Genomic DNA, 14327 nt, shown 5'->3' on the forward strand with positions numbered 1-14327 from the left:
ATGCTAAGTGGGTGGCCGTCTGCTGGGGTTCTGAAATCCAGGTTGCCCCCCTGCCCCATCTCTCACTTCCTCTGCCGCTCACAGCAGCATGTGGGAGGCCTAACACGGTCTTTGGGATGACACACAGACATTGCAGGCTGAGGGGCAAATATGGGGGGGGGGGTGTTGACAGGTGGAGAGCTGACATTGAGGGTTAGGGGTGCAAAGGACACAGGGTACCAGGTAGGGTTGGGGTACAGGTGGGACTGCCCCAGGACCCTCCCAGCAGGTGCAGGCAGTTACCCCAATTAGAAGGTAGAAATGATGTTTGGAGGCCACAGTTACAGGTAGGAGTTGAACAGTTTTTTAGGTTTTTTTTTCAGGGATTTTTAAGGATATTTTAGGGGATTTTTTTTTCAGGAGTTTTTTAGGAATTCTCTGGGAATGTTTTAGGATACCTTTAGGGCTTTTTTCAGGGCTTTTAAAAGAACTTTTTTGGGTGTTTTAAGGGCTGTCTTAGTACTAATTGGAATTGTTAGGGGTGTTTTTGGGTATCCTTGGGGCTTTTTTAGGACTAAAAAGTTTTTAGGGCTTTTTGAGGAGTATTGAGAGTATATGGAGGACTTTTTTAGGACTAGCGTATTTCTAAGGTTTTTGGGGGAATTTTTTAGGGTTTTTTTTAGTCTTACCAGGGCATTTTAAAGATTTAAGGTGTATTCTTAAAGCTCTTTTAGGATTATTTAAGGATTTTTTAAAGGTTCATTGGGGATTTTTAGGGGTGTTTTACGGGCTTTTTAAAAGTAGGGTATTTTGAGTGTATTCTGAGGCTATTTTTAGGGTTCTGTGGGGTGTTTAGGATACTTTGAAAACTAGGACTCCTTTAGGGAATTGATAGGGTTTTTTTAGGGTCCTGTCAAGCATGACAGGCTGGGGGCAGCTCGAGGGGTACTGTGGGGGCTTGAGGGTGGCAGAGGCTGGGAGCTGAGGGAGGAGCAGGGAGAGGGCACAGTGAGTGACACACAGAGATGCTGAGGGTGGCAGGGGCAGCTGGAGGGTGACACCGAGAAGCTGGGGGCTGAGGGGCAAAGTAGACGGGTTAAGGGTGACACACAGGAGCTGAGGCGCAGCTGAGAGGGGGCTTGAGGGGCATGGGGGGGGCTTGAGGGTGACAGACAGCCTGAGGGCTGGGGGGCAAAACAAAAAGGGCCGGCATAGGTATTCGGGGGTCTGTGGTACAGAGTGGCCAGCTGGCTCCTGAAATTCCGCAAGAGGCAAGGATGCCTCCCAGACCCAAGCTGGCACCAGTGCCAACTCGGGCTGGTTTGATGGTGCCAAGTGGCTCCTGCAATCTGCCATCAAGAAGCAGGACAGGTGAGTTTTGTTTGCCAGGGAAAAGGGCCCAGGTTGCTGTTCGGGGGCCTGTGGCCTGGAGTGGCCTGCTGCCTGCTGAAATTCTACTTTGCAAAATATGCCTCCCAGAGCCAAGCTGGCACCTGTGCCAACTCAAGGTACTTTGACAAGTGCTTCCTTCATACTGCCATCAGGAACCGGGGCCAGTTAGTTTTGTTTGCCAGGGAAAAGGGGCAGCACTGGTATTCAGGGGCCTGTGGCCCAGAGTGGCTGGGTGCATGCTGAAAATTGTGCATTGTGCCAGATGTCTCCCAGACCCAAACTGCCACCACCGCAAAGTCAGGCTGCTTTGTGAGTCTTAAGTGCCTCCTGCAAACCTTCCCCAGCTGTCCCTCGTTGTTAAGGGTTTTGATTGAGGAAAAATTTCTATTTTTTCATTGCTGGAGGGATTTAAATTGAGGAGAACCCTTCATTTCACAATAATTTTGGAGAATAAATTAAAGGGGAGAATTGGTTTATTTGCCATTTTATCAGTTACAGTGGAGCTAACTGCCCTGGTTTCTCATTTTTCAAGGGTCACTTGAAGGAAGCTCTGTCTTTTTCAGCATTTTAAAGATTAAAATACTCATTTCCAGGCACTTCTTTCTGTGCCTTTAGACCAGCTATCTAGAGAAGGGTGAGCCTGGCATGTACTTAACCCGTACACTGCCCAGGAAGTTTTTTTTCTTATTTTTGTTCATAATGTAGACAAGCCTAATTAGGAGTCCCAAGGAGACTTAGACTATTTACATCATTGGTATTCTTCTCCACCCTACTTAGTCACACTTGATGTTCTACTTAGTAATCACCAAAGAATAATTATGTCAGTTAACAGCAAATGACCCAATTTATCTACCTATGCTACTTAAACATAAAGCTTTATGTCTTACCAGTTGTCTGCTCTTCTGCTCCAAGTAGTTGTTGCAAAAAAGAAAGCACTGTTATATTTCTGAAGAGTTTTCTTCTATAACAAGCCCTTTAATGCACTTGAAGCTGAGTCAGAGGAGCCAAACAGCTGCAGCTGCTCTGAGGGCTTGGTGGGATTCGCCCCCTCCCTTTTCCCGGGTGCCATGGGAACGAGAGGCGGGCACAATCAGGGGTATATTAACCCCAGCCGTGGCTGAGGGGCTTCATTCCCTCTCTGGGATGTGCTGGGGTAAGAGCTCTCCTCTCATTTCAGCGAAGAGGCTCTTTCAGACTATCTCAGCTTGTTTTCAGCACGTGTTTCTGGGTATCTCAAGCATCAGAGGCTTGGAAGATACTGTGAAGAAAGCAGCATAGAATACAGGGGAGTATTTAAATTCATGACTTTGGGTTTTCTGTTTAGGGGTGGTAAAGCAGATTTGTAATTTCTGGTTTTGTTCTAATTTTGTTCTGTGTTTTTGTTTTTTTTTTCCTTGGGAGGAGTGCAGCTTCCAGAGATTCCAGGCTGTGTTAATTACAACACTTTTTTCAGCAGATTCGTCATGTCACAAGAGGCATATGCCCAGTGTCAAGGATGATGTTTGAGATTGAGGCTTCAGGTGAGTTGAGGATTGTGACTGGGAGAGGGAGGGTGAGCAGATATCCAGTTTAGGAGTTATTGGGAGGGGGTTTGCAGGCAGCAGGGTGAGAAAGGGTGTTTATTTGTTTATTTGAGGACCCCCCACCCAAGGCTGTTCAGAAGCCTAGCAGGGGCATTCCCATGTCTTTCTCACACAAGGTCATCCACTGCACTCACAGCAATGCCATTTAACTTTGCCTTTCTCTAACCCAGGTGCCACGCCTAATAAAGGCCACAGCCTTGGAATCAGGATGAAGCTGGAGCCTGAAGGAGCCAGGCACACTCAGGGGAGGGCAAGTAGCTGACTTGCAGGGATTTGGCCCACGTAACTCTGGACTCATACTTTGGTTTTGGTTTTCTTTATTGTAGCTGACCAGAGACTAACAGATGATCATGGGGACCTCCGAGGCAGACTCATTTCAGGTGCAGTGTGGATTCCCATCACCGACCATCCAAAAGATAAGTTGGGAGCCTGGAGATGGGAGAGTAGCAGGTTGGGAATCCCTGGGACAGATTTAAAAATTGGCAGCAGGAAAAGCAATCTTCTCCAAGGGCCTCTTAGGACAGCTAAAGGGAGAGGCTCTGCTTTTGATGGCAGCTTTCAGGCGGGCAGTGCAGAACAGCTCTGGTCTGTGTCGTGTTGTCCGGTGTGCCGTGTTCCCTAGTGTGTCTTTGGGGTCCCTTTTGCCTTCTCCCCTCGAGGCCCTCACCTCAAGCATGATGTGTCGTGTTTCATGTTCCCCTGTTTGTCACGTTCTGTGTCACGGGTGTCTGCACATATTTGTGCCAGAGCTGTTCTGCCCTGCCGCATGGCCAGCTGCAATAGGACAAGCCTGGGGAGTTGAAATTTGTAATGGCTGTACTTGGGCTCTAGATGCTATTCCTAGGTTGACATAAGGTGTTTGCAGCTTGTGAGTTACCCTGGTGGTGTTTGACATATGTTCTAACTTTCTTTCAGGTGCAGATGCATTCCATGTGTGGCAGAGGGTCAGGGTTAGGAGATGCCGGGCCTTCTTAGGAGCGCGGTGAGTAGCAGAGTGGTGGGGTTGTGGCCGATGCGGTGCCAAGATCAGGCAATGATGTTTGGTTCTCTTTAATACAGCTGTCTGAGAGACAACAGCCCGGTGCCAGCAGGACCTTCCCAGCCGGCAAGGTGGCCTTTCTTTGCACCTGACACAGACTGGGATCCCCAGATGTCTGAGAGATAAGTAGAGGGCTGTGACCCACCGTGGGGATGAAGGCAGGTGCTGGTTTGGGAATTACTGGGAGGGGTTTTTGAGTCCAATTTGGAGGGGGGGTGTTTTTCATGAAGTGGCCCCTTAGGCCCCATAAAAGCAAAGTCTCACTTTTGATCACAGTGCTGAGGTGTGCAGGGCAGAGCAGTCCCGGTGTGTCTCGGGTCATTTGTCTGTTGTGCCTTGTGTGTTGTTTGTGTATCTCATGTCTTTTACCTTAGCTCTTTGAGGGGCCTATCAGAAACCTTGGCATCATTGTTAGCATCTGTGATCTCTGCATTCCTTGGCCTGGCACCCGGGCCATAGATGTGATTCTGATACCTGTCTGAGCTCCCCAGTCAAAAGTTCTCTCTTTGGATGCATCCTGTCAGATGTCTTGTCAGGTCTTGTTCTGAGCTGTATGGACAGCTATGCCCCACCTGGATCCATTGTGGTGGACTAGGACTTGGATACATGTCATGACAGGTAGAGGATTCTGACCATAGGATTCTCCAGCATCCATCTTTGCAGTTTTTGGAATAAATCATTCAGTTTGCATCTTCTTCCTCCAGGGTTCTCTGAGCCTCATCAGCTCACTATCGGTCTCAGCTTGGTCATCTCCTTTTGCATTCTCTCAGTCCTTGCAGCCATTTTCCTTGCCAAGAGTTTTCTGTTCCTGTTGTGTCCCTGTTGTCTGTCCTGTCCTGTCCTGTCCTGTGTCACGGGTGTCAGCACACATTTGAGACGGGGCTGCTCTGCCCTGCTGCACAGCCTGGTGCAATAGGAGAAGTCCCAGGGACTTGGAATGTGTAATGTGGGGTGTAGTTGGACTCTAGATGGGATTTGTAGTTGGACATAGGATATCTGGAGCTCTTAAATTATCCTGCAACAGTGTGACTCTTGTCCTAACTTTCTTTTCAGATTCAGATGGATTAAATCTGTGCCAGAGGGCCCCATCCCGGGTGAGGGGATTGCCCCGAGCAGGTGAGGCCCCATTTGTCTCTGCAGCAGAAGTGTGTATGGTGACTGTGTTACAGCACTGTTCTTTCTCTTTCTTTTTAGGAAGTAAATCTGGATGCCAGCAGCCAAGGTGAGCAGTGGAGAGAAGTGGTTGTTATTGCTCAGCTCTCAAGCACAACATATTTTCAGCAGATTCATCATGATGCAAGAGTGATCTGCCTAGTGTCAAGGATGATGTTTGAGATTGAGGCTTCAGGTGAGTTGGGGATTGTGACTGGGAGAGGGAGGGTGAGCAGGTGTCCATTTAGGAGTTCTTGGGAGGGGGTTTGCAGGCAGCAGGGTGAGAAAGGGTGTTTATTTGAGGGCCCCCCCACACAAGGCTGTTCAGAAGCCTAGCAGAGGCATTCCCGTGCCTTACAGCACACTAGGTCATCCACTGCACTCACAGGAATGCCATTTAACTTTGCCTTTCTCTAACCCAGGTGCCACTCCTAATGAAGGCCACAGCCTTGGAATCAGGATGAAGCTGGAGCCTGAGGGAGCCAGGCACACTCAGGAAAGGGCAAGTAGCTGCCTTGCTGGGATTTGGCCCACATAACTCTGGACTCACACTTTGGTTTTGGTTTTCTTTATTGCAGCTGACCAGAGACTAACAGGTGATCATGGGGACCTCCGAGGCAGACTCATTTCAGGTGCAGCGTGGATTCCCATCACCGATCATCCAAAAGATAAGTCGGGGGCCACGGCCTGGAGATGGGAGAGTAGCGGGTTGGGAATCCCTGGGACAGATTTAAAAATTGGCAGCGGGAAAAGCAATCTTCTCCAAGGGCCTCTTAGGACAGCTAAAGGGAGAGGCTCTGCTTTTGATGGCAGCTTTCAGGCAGGCAGTGCAGAACAGCTCTGGTCTGTGTCGTGTTGTCCGGTGTGCCGTGTTCCCTAGTGTGTCTTTGGGGTCCCTTTTGCCTTCCCACCTCAATCCCCTCACCACAAGCATGATGTGTTGTGTTTCATGTCCCCCTGTTTGTCACGTTCTGTGTCACGGGTGTGTGCTCACATTTGTGCCAGAGCTGTTCTGCCCTGCTGCATGGCCTGCTGCAGTAGGACAAACCATAGGGAGTTGGAATTTGTAATGTGGGCTGTACTTGGGCTCTAGATGCTGTTCCTAGATTGACATAGGGTGTTTGAGGCTTGTGAGTTACCCTGGTGGTGTTTGACATATGTTCTAACTTTCTTTCAGGTGAGATGCATTCCATGTGTGGCAGAGGGTCAGGATTAGGAGATGCCGGGCCTTCTTAGGAGCGCGGTGAGTAGCAGAGTGGTGGGGTTTTGGCCGATGTGGTGCCAAGATCAGGCACTGATGTTTGGTTCTCTTTAATCTAGCTGTCTGAGAGACACCAGCCCGGTGCCAGCAGGACCTTCCCAGGTGACGAGGTGGCCTTTCTTTGCACCTGACAGGGACCAGCATCCCCAGATGTCTGAGAGATAAGTAGAGGGCTGTGACCCACAGAGGGGATGAACGTGGGGTGCTGGGTCAGGACTCCCTGAGTTGGGGGTCTGAGTTGGCTCTGGCAATGAGGGTAGCCAAGATGTTGCCCCTTAGGCCCCATAAAAGCAAAGTCTCCCTTTTGATCACAGTGCTGTGGTGCGCAGCAGGGCAGAGCAGTCCCGGTGTGTCTTGTGTCACTTGTCTTTTGTGTATTGTGTGTTGTATGGATGTCTCATGTCTCTTATCTTAGCCCTGTGAGGGGCCTCTCAGAAACCTTTCCTAGCATCCGTGATCTCAGCGTTCCTCGCCCTGGCACCCATGCCATAGATCTTTTGACTTGGGGGTCTCACAGGCATCAGAAATGCATCTCGCTTTAGAAGCATCCAGTCAGATGTCTTGCCAGGTCTTGTTCTGAGCTGTACGGACAGCCATGCTGCGCAATGATCCATTATAGCAGACTGGGACTTGTAAGGATGTGAGGTTAGGGAGAGGATATCCATCTTTGCAGTTTTTGGAATAAATCATTCAGTTTGCATCTTCTTCCTCCAGGGTTCTCTGAGCCTCATCAGCTCGCCATCATCTTCAACTCTTCTTCTTTTGCCTTCTCTCAGTCCTTGCAGCCATTTTCCTTGCTAAGAGATTTCTGTGCCTGGTGTGTCCCCAGTGTTTGTCATGTCTTGTCTGTCCTGTGTCACGGGTGTCAGCACACATTTGGGACGGGGCTGCTCTGCCCTGCTGCACAGCCTGGTGCAATAGGAGAAGTCCCAGGGACTTGGGATTTGTCATGTGGGGTGTAGTTGGTCTCTAGATGGGATTTGTAGAGGGACACAGGATATCTGGAGCTCTTAAATTATCCTGCCACAGTTTGGCTCTTGTCCTACCTTTTTTTTCAGATTGAGATGGATTAAATCTGTGCCAGAGGGCCCCATCCCGGGTGAGGGGATTGCCCCGAGCAGGTGAGGCCCCATTTGTCTCTGCAGCAGAAGTGTGTATGGTGACTGTGTTACAGCACTGTTCTTTCTCTTTCTTTTTAGGAAGTAAATCTGGATGCCAGCAGCCAAGGTGAGCAGTGGAGAGAAGTGGTTGTTATTGCTCAGCTCTCAAGCACAACATATTTTCAGCAGATTCATCATGATGCAAGAGTGATCTGCCTAGTGTCAAGGATGATGTTTGAGATTGAGGCTTCAGGTGAGTTGGGGATTGTGACTGGGAGAGGGAGGGTGAGCAGGTGTCCATTTAGGAGTTCTTGGGAGGGGGTTTGCAGGCAGCAGGGTGAGAAAGGGTGTTTATTTGAGGGCCCCCCCACACAAGGCTGTTCAGAAGCCTAGCAGAGGCATTCCCGTGCCTTACAGCACACTAGGTCATCCACTGCACTCACAGGAATGCCATTTAACTTTGCCTTTCTCTAACCCAGGTGCCACTCCTAATGAAGGCCACAGCCTTGGAATCAGGATGAAGCTGGAGCCTGAGGGAGCCAGGCACACTCAGGAAAGGGCAAGTAGCTGCCTTGCTGGGATTTGGCCCACATAACTCTGGACTCACACTTTGGTTTTGGTTTTCTTTATTGCAGCTGACCAGAGACTAACAGGTGATCATGGGGACCTCCGAGGCAGACTCATTTCAGGTGCAGCGTGGATTCCCATCACCGATCATCCAAAAGATAAGTCGGGGGCCACGGCCTGGAGATGGGAGAGTAGCGGGTTGGGAATCCCTGGGACAGATTTAAAAATTGGCAGCGGGAAAAGCAATCTTCTCCAAGGGCCTCTTAGGACAGCTAAAGGGAGAGGCTCTGCTTTTGATGGCAGCTTTCAGGCAGGCAGTGCAGAACAGCTCTGGTCTGTGTCGTGTTGTCCGGTGTGCCGTGTTCCCTAGTGTGTCTTTGGGGTCCCTTTTGCCTTCCCACCTCAATCCCCTCACCACAAGCATGATGTGTTGTGTTTCATGTCCCCCTGTTTGTCACGTTCTGTGTCACGGGTGTGTGCTCACATTTGTGCCAGAGCTGTTCTGCCCTGCTGCATGGCCTGCTGCAGTAGGACAAACCATAGGGAGTTGGAATTTGTAATGTGGGCTGTACTTGGGCTCTAGATGCTGTTCCTAGATTGACATAGGGTGTTTGAGGCTTGTGAGTTACCCTGGTGGTGTTTGACATATGTTCTAACTTTCTTTCAGGTGAGATGCATTCCATGTGTGGCAGAGGGTCAGGATTAGGAGATGCCGGGCCTTCTTAGGAGCGCGGTGAGTAGCAGAGTGGTGGGGTTTTGGCCGATGTGGTGCCAAGATCAGGCACTGATGTTTGGTTCTCTTTAATCTAGCTGTCTGAGAGACACCAGCCCGGTGCCAGCAGGACCTTCCCAGGTGACGAGGTGGCCTTTCTTTGCACCTGACAGGGACCAGCATCCCCAGATGTCTGAGAGATAAGTAGAGGGCTGTGACCCACAGAGGGGATGAACGTGGGGTGCTGGGTCAGGACTCCCTGAGTTGGGGGTCTGAGTTGGCTCTGGCAATGAGGGTAGCCAAGATGTTGCCCCTTAGGCCCCATAAAAGCAAAGTCTCCCTTTTGATCACAGTGCTGTGGTGCGCAGCAGGGCAGAGCAGTCCCGGTGTGTCTTGTGTCACTTGTCTTTTGTGTATTGTGTGTTGTATGGATGTCTCATGTCTCTTATCTTAGCCCTGTGAGGGGCCTCTCAGAAACCTTTCCTAGCATCCGTGATCTCAGCGTTCCTCGCCCTGGCACCCATGCCATAGATCTTTTGACTTGGGGGTCTCACAGGCATCAGAAATGCATCTCGCTTTAGAAGCATCCAGTCAGATGTCTTGCCAGGTCTTGTTCTGAGCTGTACGGACAGCCATGCTGCGCAATGATCCATTATAGCAGACTGGGACTTGTAAGGATGTGAGGTTAGGGAGAGGATATCCATCATTGCAGTTTTTGGAATAAATCATTCAGTTTGCATCTTCTTCCTCCAGGGTTCTCTGAGCCTCATCAGCTCGCCATCATCTTCAACTCTTCTTCTTTTGCCTTCTCTCAGTCCTTGCAGCCATTTTCCTTGCTAAGAGATTTCTGTGCCTGGTGTGTCCCCAGTGTTTGTCATGTCTTGTCTGTCCTGTGTCACGGGTGTCAGCACACATTTGGGACGGGGCTGCTCTGCCCTGCTGCACAGCCTGGTGCAATAGGAGAAGTCCCAGGGACTTGGGATTTGTCATGTGGGGTGTAGTTGGTCTCTAGATGGGATTTGTAGAGGGACACAGGATATCTGGAGCTCTTAAATTATCCTGCCACAGTTTGGCTCTTGTCCTACCTTTTTTTTCAGATTGAGATGGATTAAATCTGTGCCAGAGGGCCCCATCCCGGGTGAGGGGATTGCCCCGAGCAGGTGAGGCCCCATTTGTCTCTGCAGCAGAAGTGTGTATGGTGACTGTGTTACAGCACTGTTCTTTGTCTTTCTTTTTAGGAAGTCAATCTGGATGCCAGCAGCCAAGGTGAGCAGTGGAGAGAAGTGATTGTTATTGCTCAGCTCTCAAGCACAACAATTTTTCAGCAGATTCATCATGTCACAAGAGGGATCTGCCCAGTGTGAAGGATGATGTTTGAGATTGAGGCTTCAGGTGAGTTGGGGATTGTGACTGGGAGAGGGAGGGTGAGCAGGTATCCATTTAGGAGTTATTGGGGGGGTGGGGGTTGCAGGCAGCAGGGTGAGAAAGGGTGTTTATTTGAGGGCCCCCCCACACAAGGCTGTTCAGAAGCCTAGCAGAGGCATTGCCATGCCTTACAGCACACTAGGTCATCCACTGCACTCACAGCAATGCCATTTAACTTTGCCTTTCTCTAACCCAGGTGCCATGCCTAATAAAGGCCACAGCCTTGGAATCAGGATGAAGCTGGAGCCTGAGGGAGCCAGGCACACTCAGGGGAGGGCAAGTAGCTGACTTGCAGGGATTTGGCCCACGTAACTCTGGACTCACACTTTGGTTTTGGTTTTCTTTATTGTAGCTGACCGAGAGGTTCACAGGCCATCACGGGGCCATCTGAGGCAGACTCATTTCAAGTGCAACATGGATTCCCATCACTATTCATCCAAAAGATAAGTCGGGGGTCACAGCCTGGAGATGGGTGAGTAGCGGGTTGGTAGTTCTTGGGGCAGATTTAAAAATGAGTAGTGGGAAAAGCAATCTTCTCCAAGGGCCTCTTAGGACAGCTAAAGGGAGAGGCTCTACTTTTGATGGCAGCTTTCAGGCAGGCAGTGCAGAACAGCTCTGGTCTGTGTCGTGTTGTCCGGTGTGCCGTGTTCCCTAGTGTGTCTTTGGGGTCCCTTTTGCCTTCTCCCCTCGAGGCCCTCATCTCAAGCATGATGTGTCGTGTTTCATGTCCCCCTGTTTGTCACGTTCTGTGTCACGGGTGTCTGCACATATTTGTGCCAGAGCTGTTCTGCCCTGCCGCATGGCCAGCTGCAATAGGACAAGCCTGGGGAGTTGAAATTTGTAATGGCTGTACTTGGGCTCTAGATGCTATTCCTAGGTTGACATAAGGTGTTTGCAGCTTGTGAGTTATTGTGGAGGTGTTTGACATATGTTCTAACTTTCTTTCAGGTGCCGATGCATTCCATGTGTGGCAGAGGGTCAGGGTTAGGAGATGCCGGGCCTTCTTAGGAGCGCGGTGAGTAGCAGAGTGGTGGGGTTGTGGCCGATGCGGTGCCAAGATCAGGCAATGATGTTTGGTTCTCTTTAATACAGCTGTCTGAGAGACAACAGCCCGGTGCCAGCAGGACCTTCCCAGCCGGCAAGGTGGCCTTTCTTTGCACCTGACACAGACTGGGATCCCCAGATGTCTGAGAGATAAGTAGAGGGCTGCGACCCACCGTGGGGATGAAGGCAGGTGCTGGTTTGGGAATTACTGGGAGGGGTTTTTGAGTCCAATTTGGAGGGGGGGGTGTTTTTCATGAAGTGGCCCCTTAGGCCCCATAAAAGCAAAGTCTCACTTTTGATCACAGTGCTGAGGTGTGCAGCAGGGCAGAGCAATCCCGGTGTGTCTCGGGTCATTTGTCTGTTGTGCCTTGTGTGTTGTTTGTGTATCTCATGTCTTTTACCTTAGCTCTTTGAGGGGCCTATCAGAAACCTTGGCATCATTGTTAGCATCTGTGATCTCTGCATTCCTTGGCCTGGCACCCGGGCCATAGATGTGATTCTGATACCTGTCTGAGCTCCCCAGTCAAAAGTTCTCTCTTTGGATGCATCCTGTCAGATGTCTTGTCAGGTCTTGTTCTGAGCTGTATGGACAGCTATGCCCCACCTGGATCCATTGTGGTGGACTAGGACTTGGATACATGTCATGACAGGTAGAGGATTCTGACCATAGGATTCTCCAGCATCCATCTTTGCAGTTTTTGGAATAAATCATTCAGTTTGCATCTTCTTCCTCCAGGGTTCTCTGAGCCTCATCAGCTCGCCATCATCTTCAACTCTTCTTCTTTTGCCTTCTCTCAGTCCTTGCAGCCATTTTCCTTGCTAAGAGATTTCTGTGCCTGGTGTGTCCCCAGTGTTTGTCATGTCTTGTCTGTCCTGTGTCACGGGTGTCAGCACACATTTGGGACGGGGCTGCTCTGCCCTGCTGCACAGCCTGGTGCAATAGGAGAAGTCCCAGGGACTTGGGATTTGTCATGTGGGGTGTAGTTGGTCTCTAGATGGGATTTGTAGAGGGACACAGGATATCTGGAGCTCTTAAATTATCCTGCCACAGTTTGGCTCTTGTCCTACCTTTTTTTTCAGATTGAGATGGATTAAATCTGTGCCAGAGGGCCCCATCCCGGGTGAGGGGATTGCCCCGAGCAGGTGAGGCCCCATTTGTCTCTGCAGCAGAAGTGTGTATGGTGACTGTGTTACAGCACTGTTCTTTGTCTTTCTTTTTAGGAAGTCAATCTGGATGCCAGCAGCCAAGGTGAGCAGTGGAGAGAAGTGGTTGTTATTGCTCAGCTCTCAAGCACAACAATTTTTCAGCAGATTCATCATGTCACAAGAGGGATCTGCCCAGTGTGAAGGATGATGTTTGAGATTGAGGCTTCAGGTGAGTTGGGGATTGTGACTGGGAGAGGGAGGGTGAGCAGATATCCTGTTTAGGAGTTCTTGGGAGGGGGTTTGCAGGCAGCAGGGTGAGAAAGGGTGTTTATTTGTTTGAGGCCCCCCCCCGCCACAAGGCTGTTCAGAAGCCTAGCAGAGACATTGCCATGTCTTAGAGCACACAAGGTCATCCACTGCACTCACAGCAATGCCATTTAACTTTGCCTTTCTCTTACCCTGGTACCACCCCTAATGAAGGCCACAGCCTTGGAGTCAGGATGAAGCTGGAGCCTGAGGGAGCCAGGCACACTCAGGAAAGGGCAAGTAGCTGCCTTGCTGGGATTTGGCCCACATAACTCCGGACTCACACTTTGGTTTTGGTTTTCTTTATTGCAGGTGACCGAGAGGCTCACAGGCCATCACAGAGCCCTCCGAGGCAGACTCATTTCTGGTGCAGTGTGGATTCCCATCACCGATCATCCAAAAGATAAGTCGGGAGCCACGGCCTGGAAATGGGAGAGTAGCGGGTTGGGAATCCCTGGGACAGATTTAAAAATTGGCAGCAGGAAAAGCAATCTTCTCCAAGGGCCTCTTAGGACAGCTAAAGGGCGAGGCTCTGCTTTTGATGGCAGCTTTCAGGCAGGCAGTGCAGAACAGCTCTGGTCTGTGTCGTGTTGTCCGGTGTGCCGTGTTCCCTAGTGTGTCTTTGGGGTCCCTTTTGCCTTCCCACCTCAATCCCCTCACCACAAGCATGATGTGTCGTGTTTCATGTTCCCCTGTTTGTCACGTTCTGTGTCACGGGTGTGTGCTCACATTTGTGCCGGAGCTGTTCTGCCCTGCCGCATAGCCTGCTGCCGTAGTTAAAATTCCAGAAGTAAAGATCTTGACGCAGAAATATTTAATCAAATATAAAAAATTATGAATAAAAAGATATAAAAAATATGAGGAACTACTCGCATCAGATCTAATATAGAATATAAATTTAGTTTTAAATTGACATTGGTAAAGATAAATGTGTAAGTAAGTAATATACATTAATATAAATTATAAATACAAATATGAATATAAAAATTGAACATTAGGATAAAACCTATTTAAATTTGGTTTAAAATTAAGGGTTGAGGTTTTTTTTATTCTTATTTTGTTAGAGGCAGGGTTTTTTTTAAATAATATGAATGTAGATATTATTGTCATATATTTCTAAATATTGAGATATACAAACAAGATATAAATATATATAAACACAAAATACAAAGAAACACAAATAATAAGAAGAGATGTGATGAAGAATACAAATAACAGTATACATAAGTATACATTTTAAATGTACATGTGAATATGAACCTGAAAAATAGAATTTTAAAAAATATTTAAATACACTTTAGAAAAAAGGGGTTCTTTTTGGCTTTAATTTGGATGGAGGTAAAGGTTTTATTTTAAATCATCCAAGTGTTACAGAAGTAAAAATCGTAACAGAAATATATACTTACTATCTAAAAACATGTATAAAAATGCACGAATAAATTTAAGTTTTAGGGATATATGCAATATGGAATAGAAATGTATTTATAAAAAGGAATGTATAAATGGACAGTGTACATCAATATACATTGTAAATAGAAATGTGAATATTAATATGAAAAAATACTTTAAAGAATATTTAAATATTTTTAAATTAAATTGATGTCTTTTTGGGTTTTTTTTG

This window comes from Melospiza georgiana, chromosome 27 (assembly GCF_028018845.1).
Source record: "Melospiza georgiana isolate bMelGeo1 chromosome 27, bMelGeo1.pri, whole genome shotgun sequence".
Lineage (NCBI taxonomy): Eukaryota > Metazoa > Chordata > Aves > Passeriformes > Passerellidae > Melospiza > Melospiza georgiana.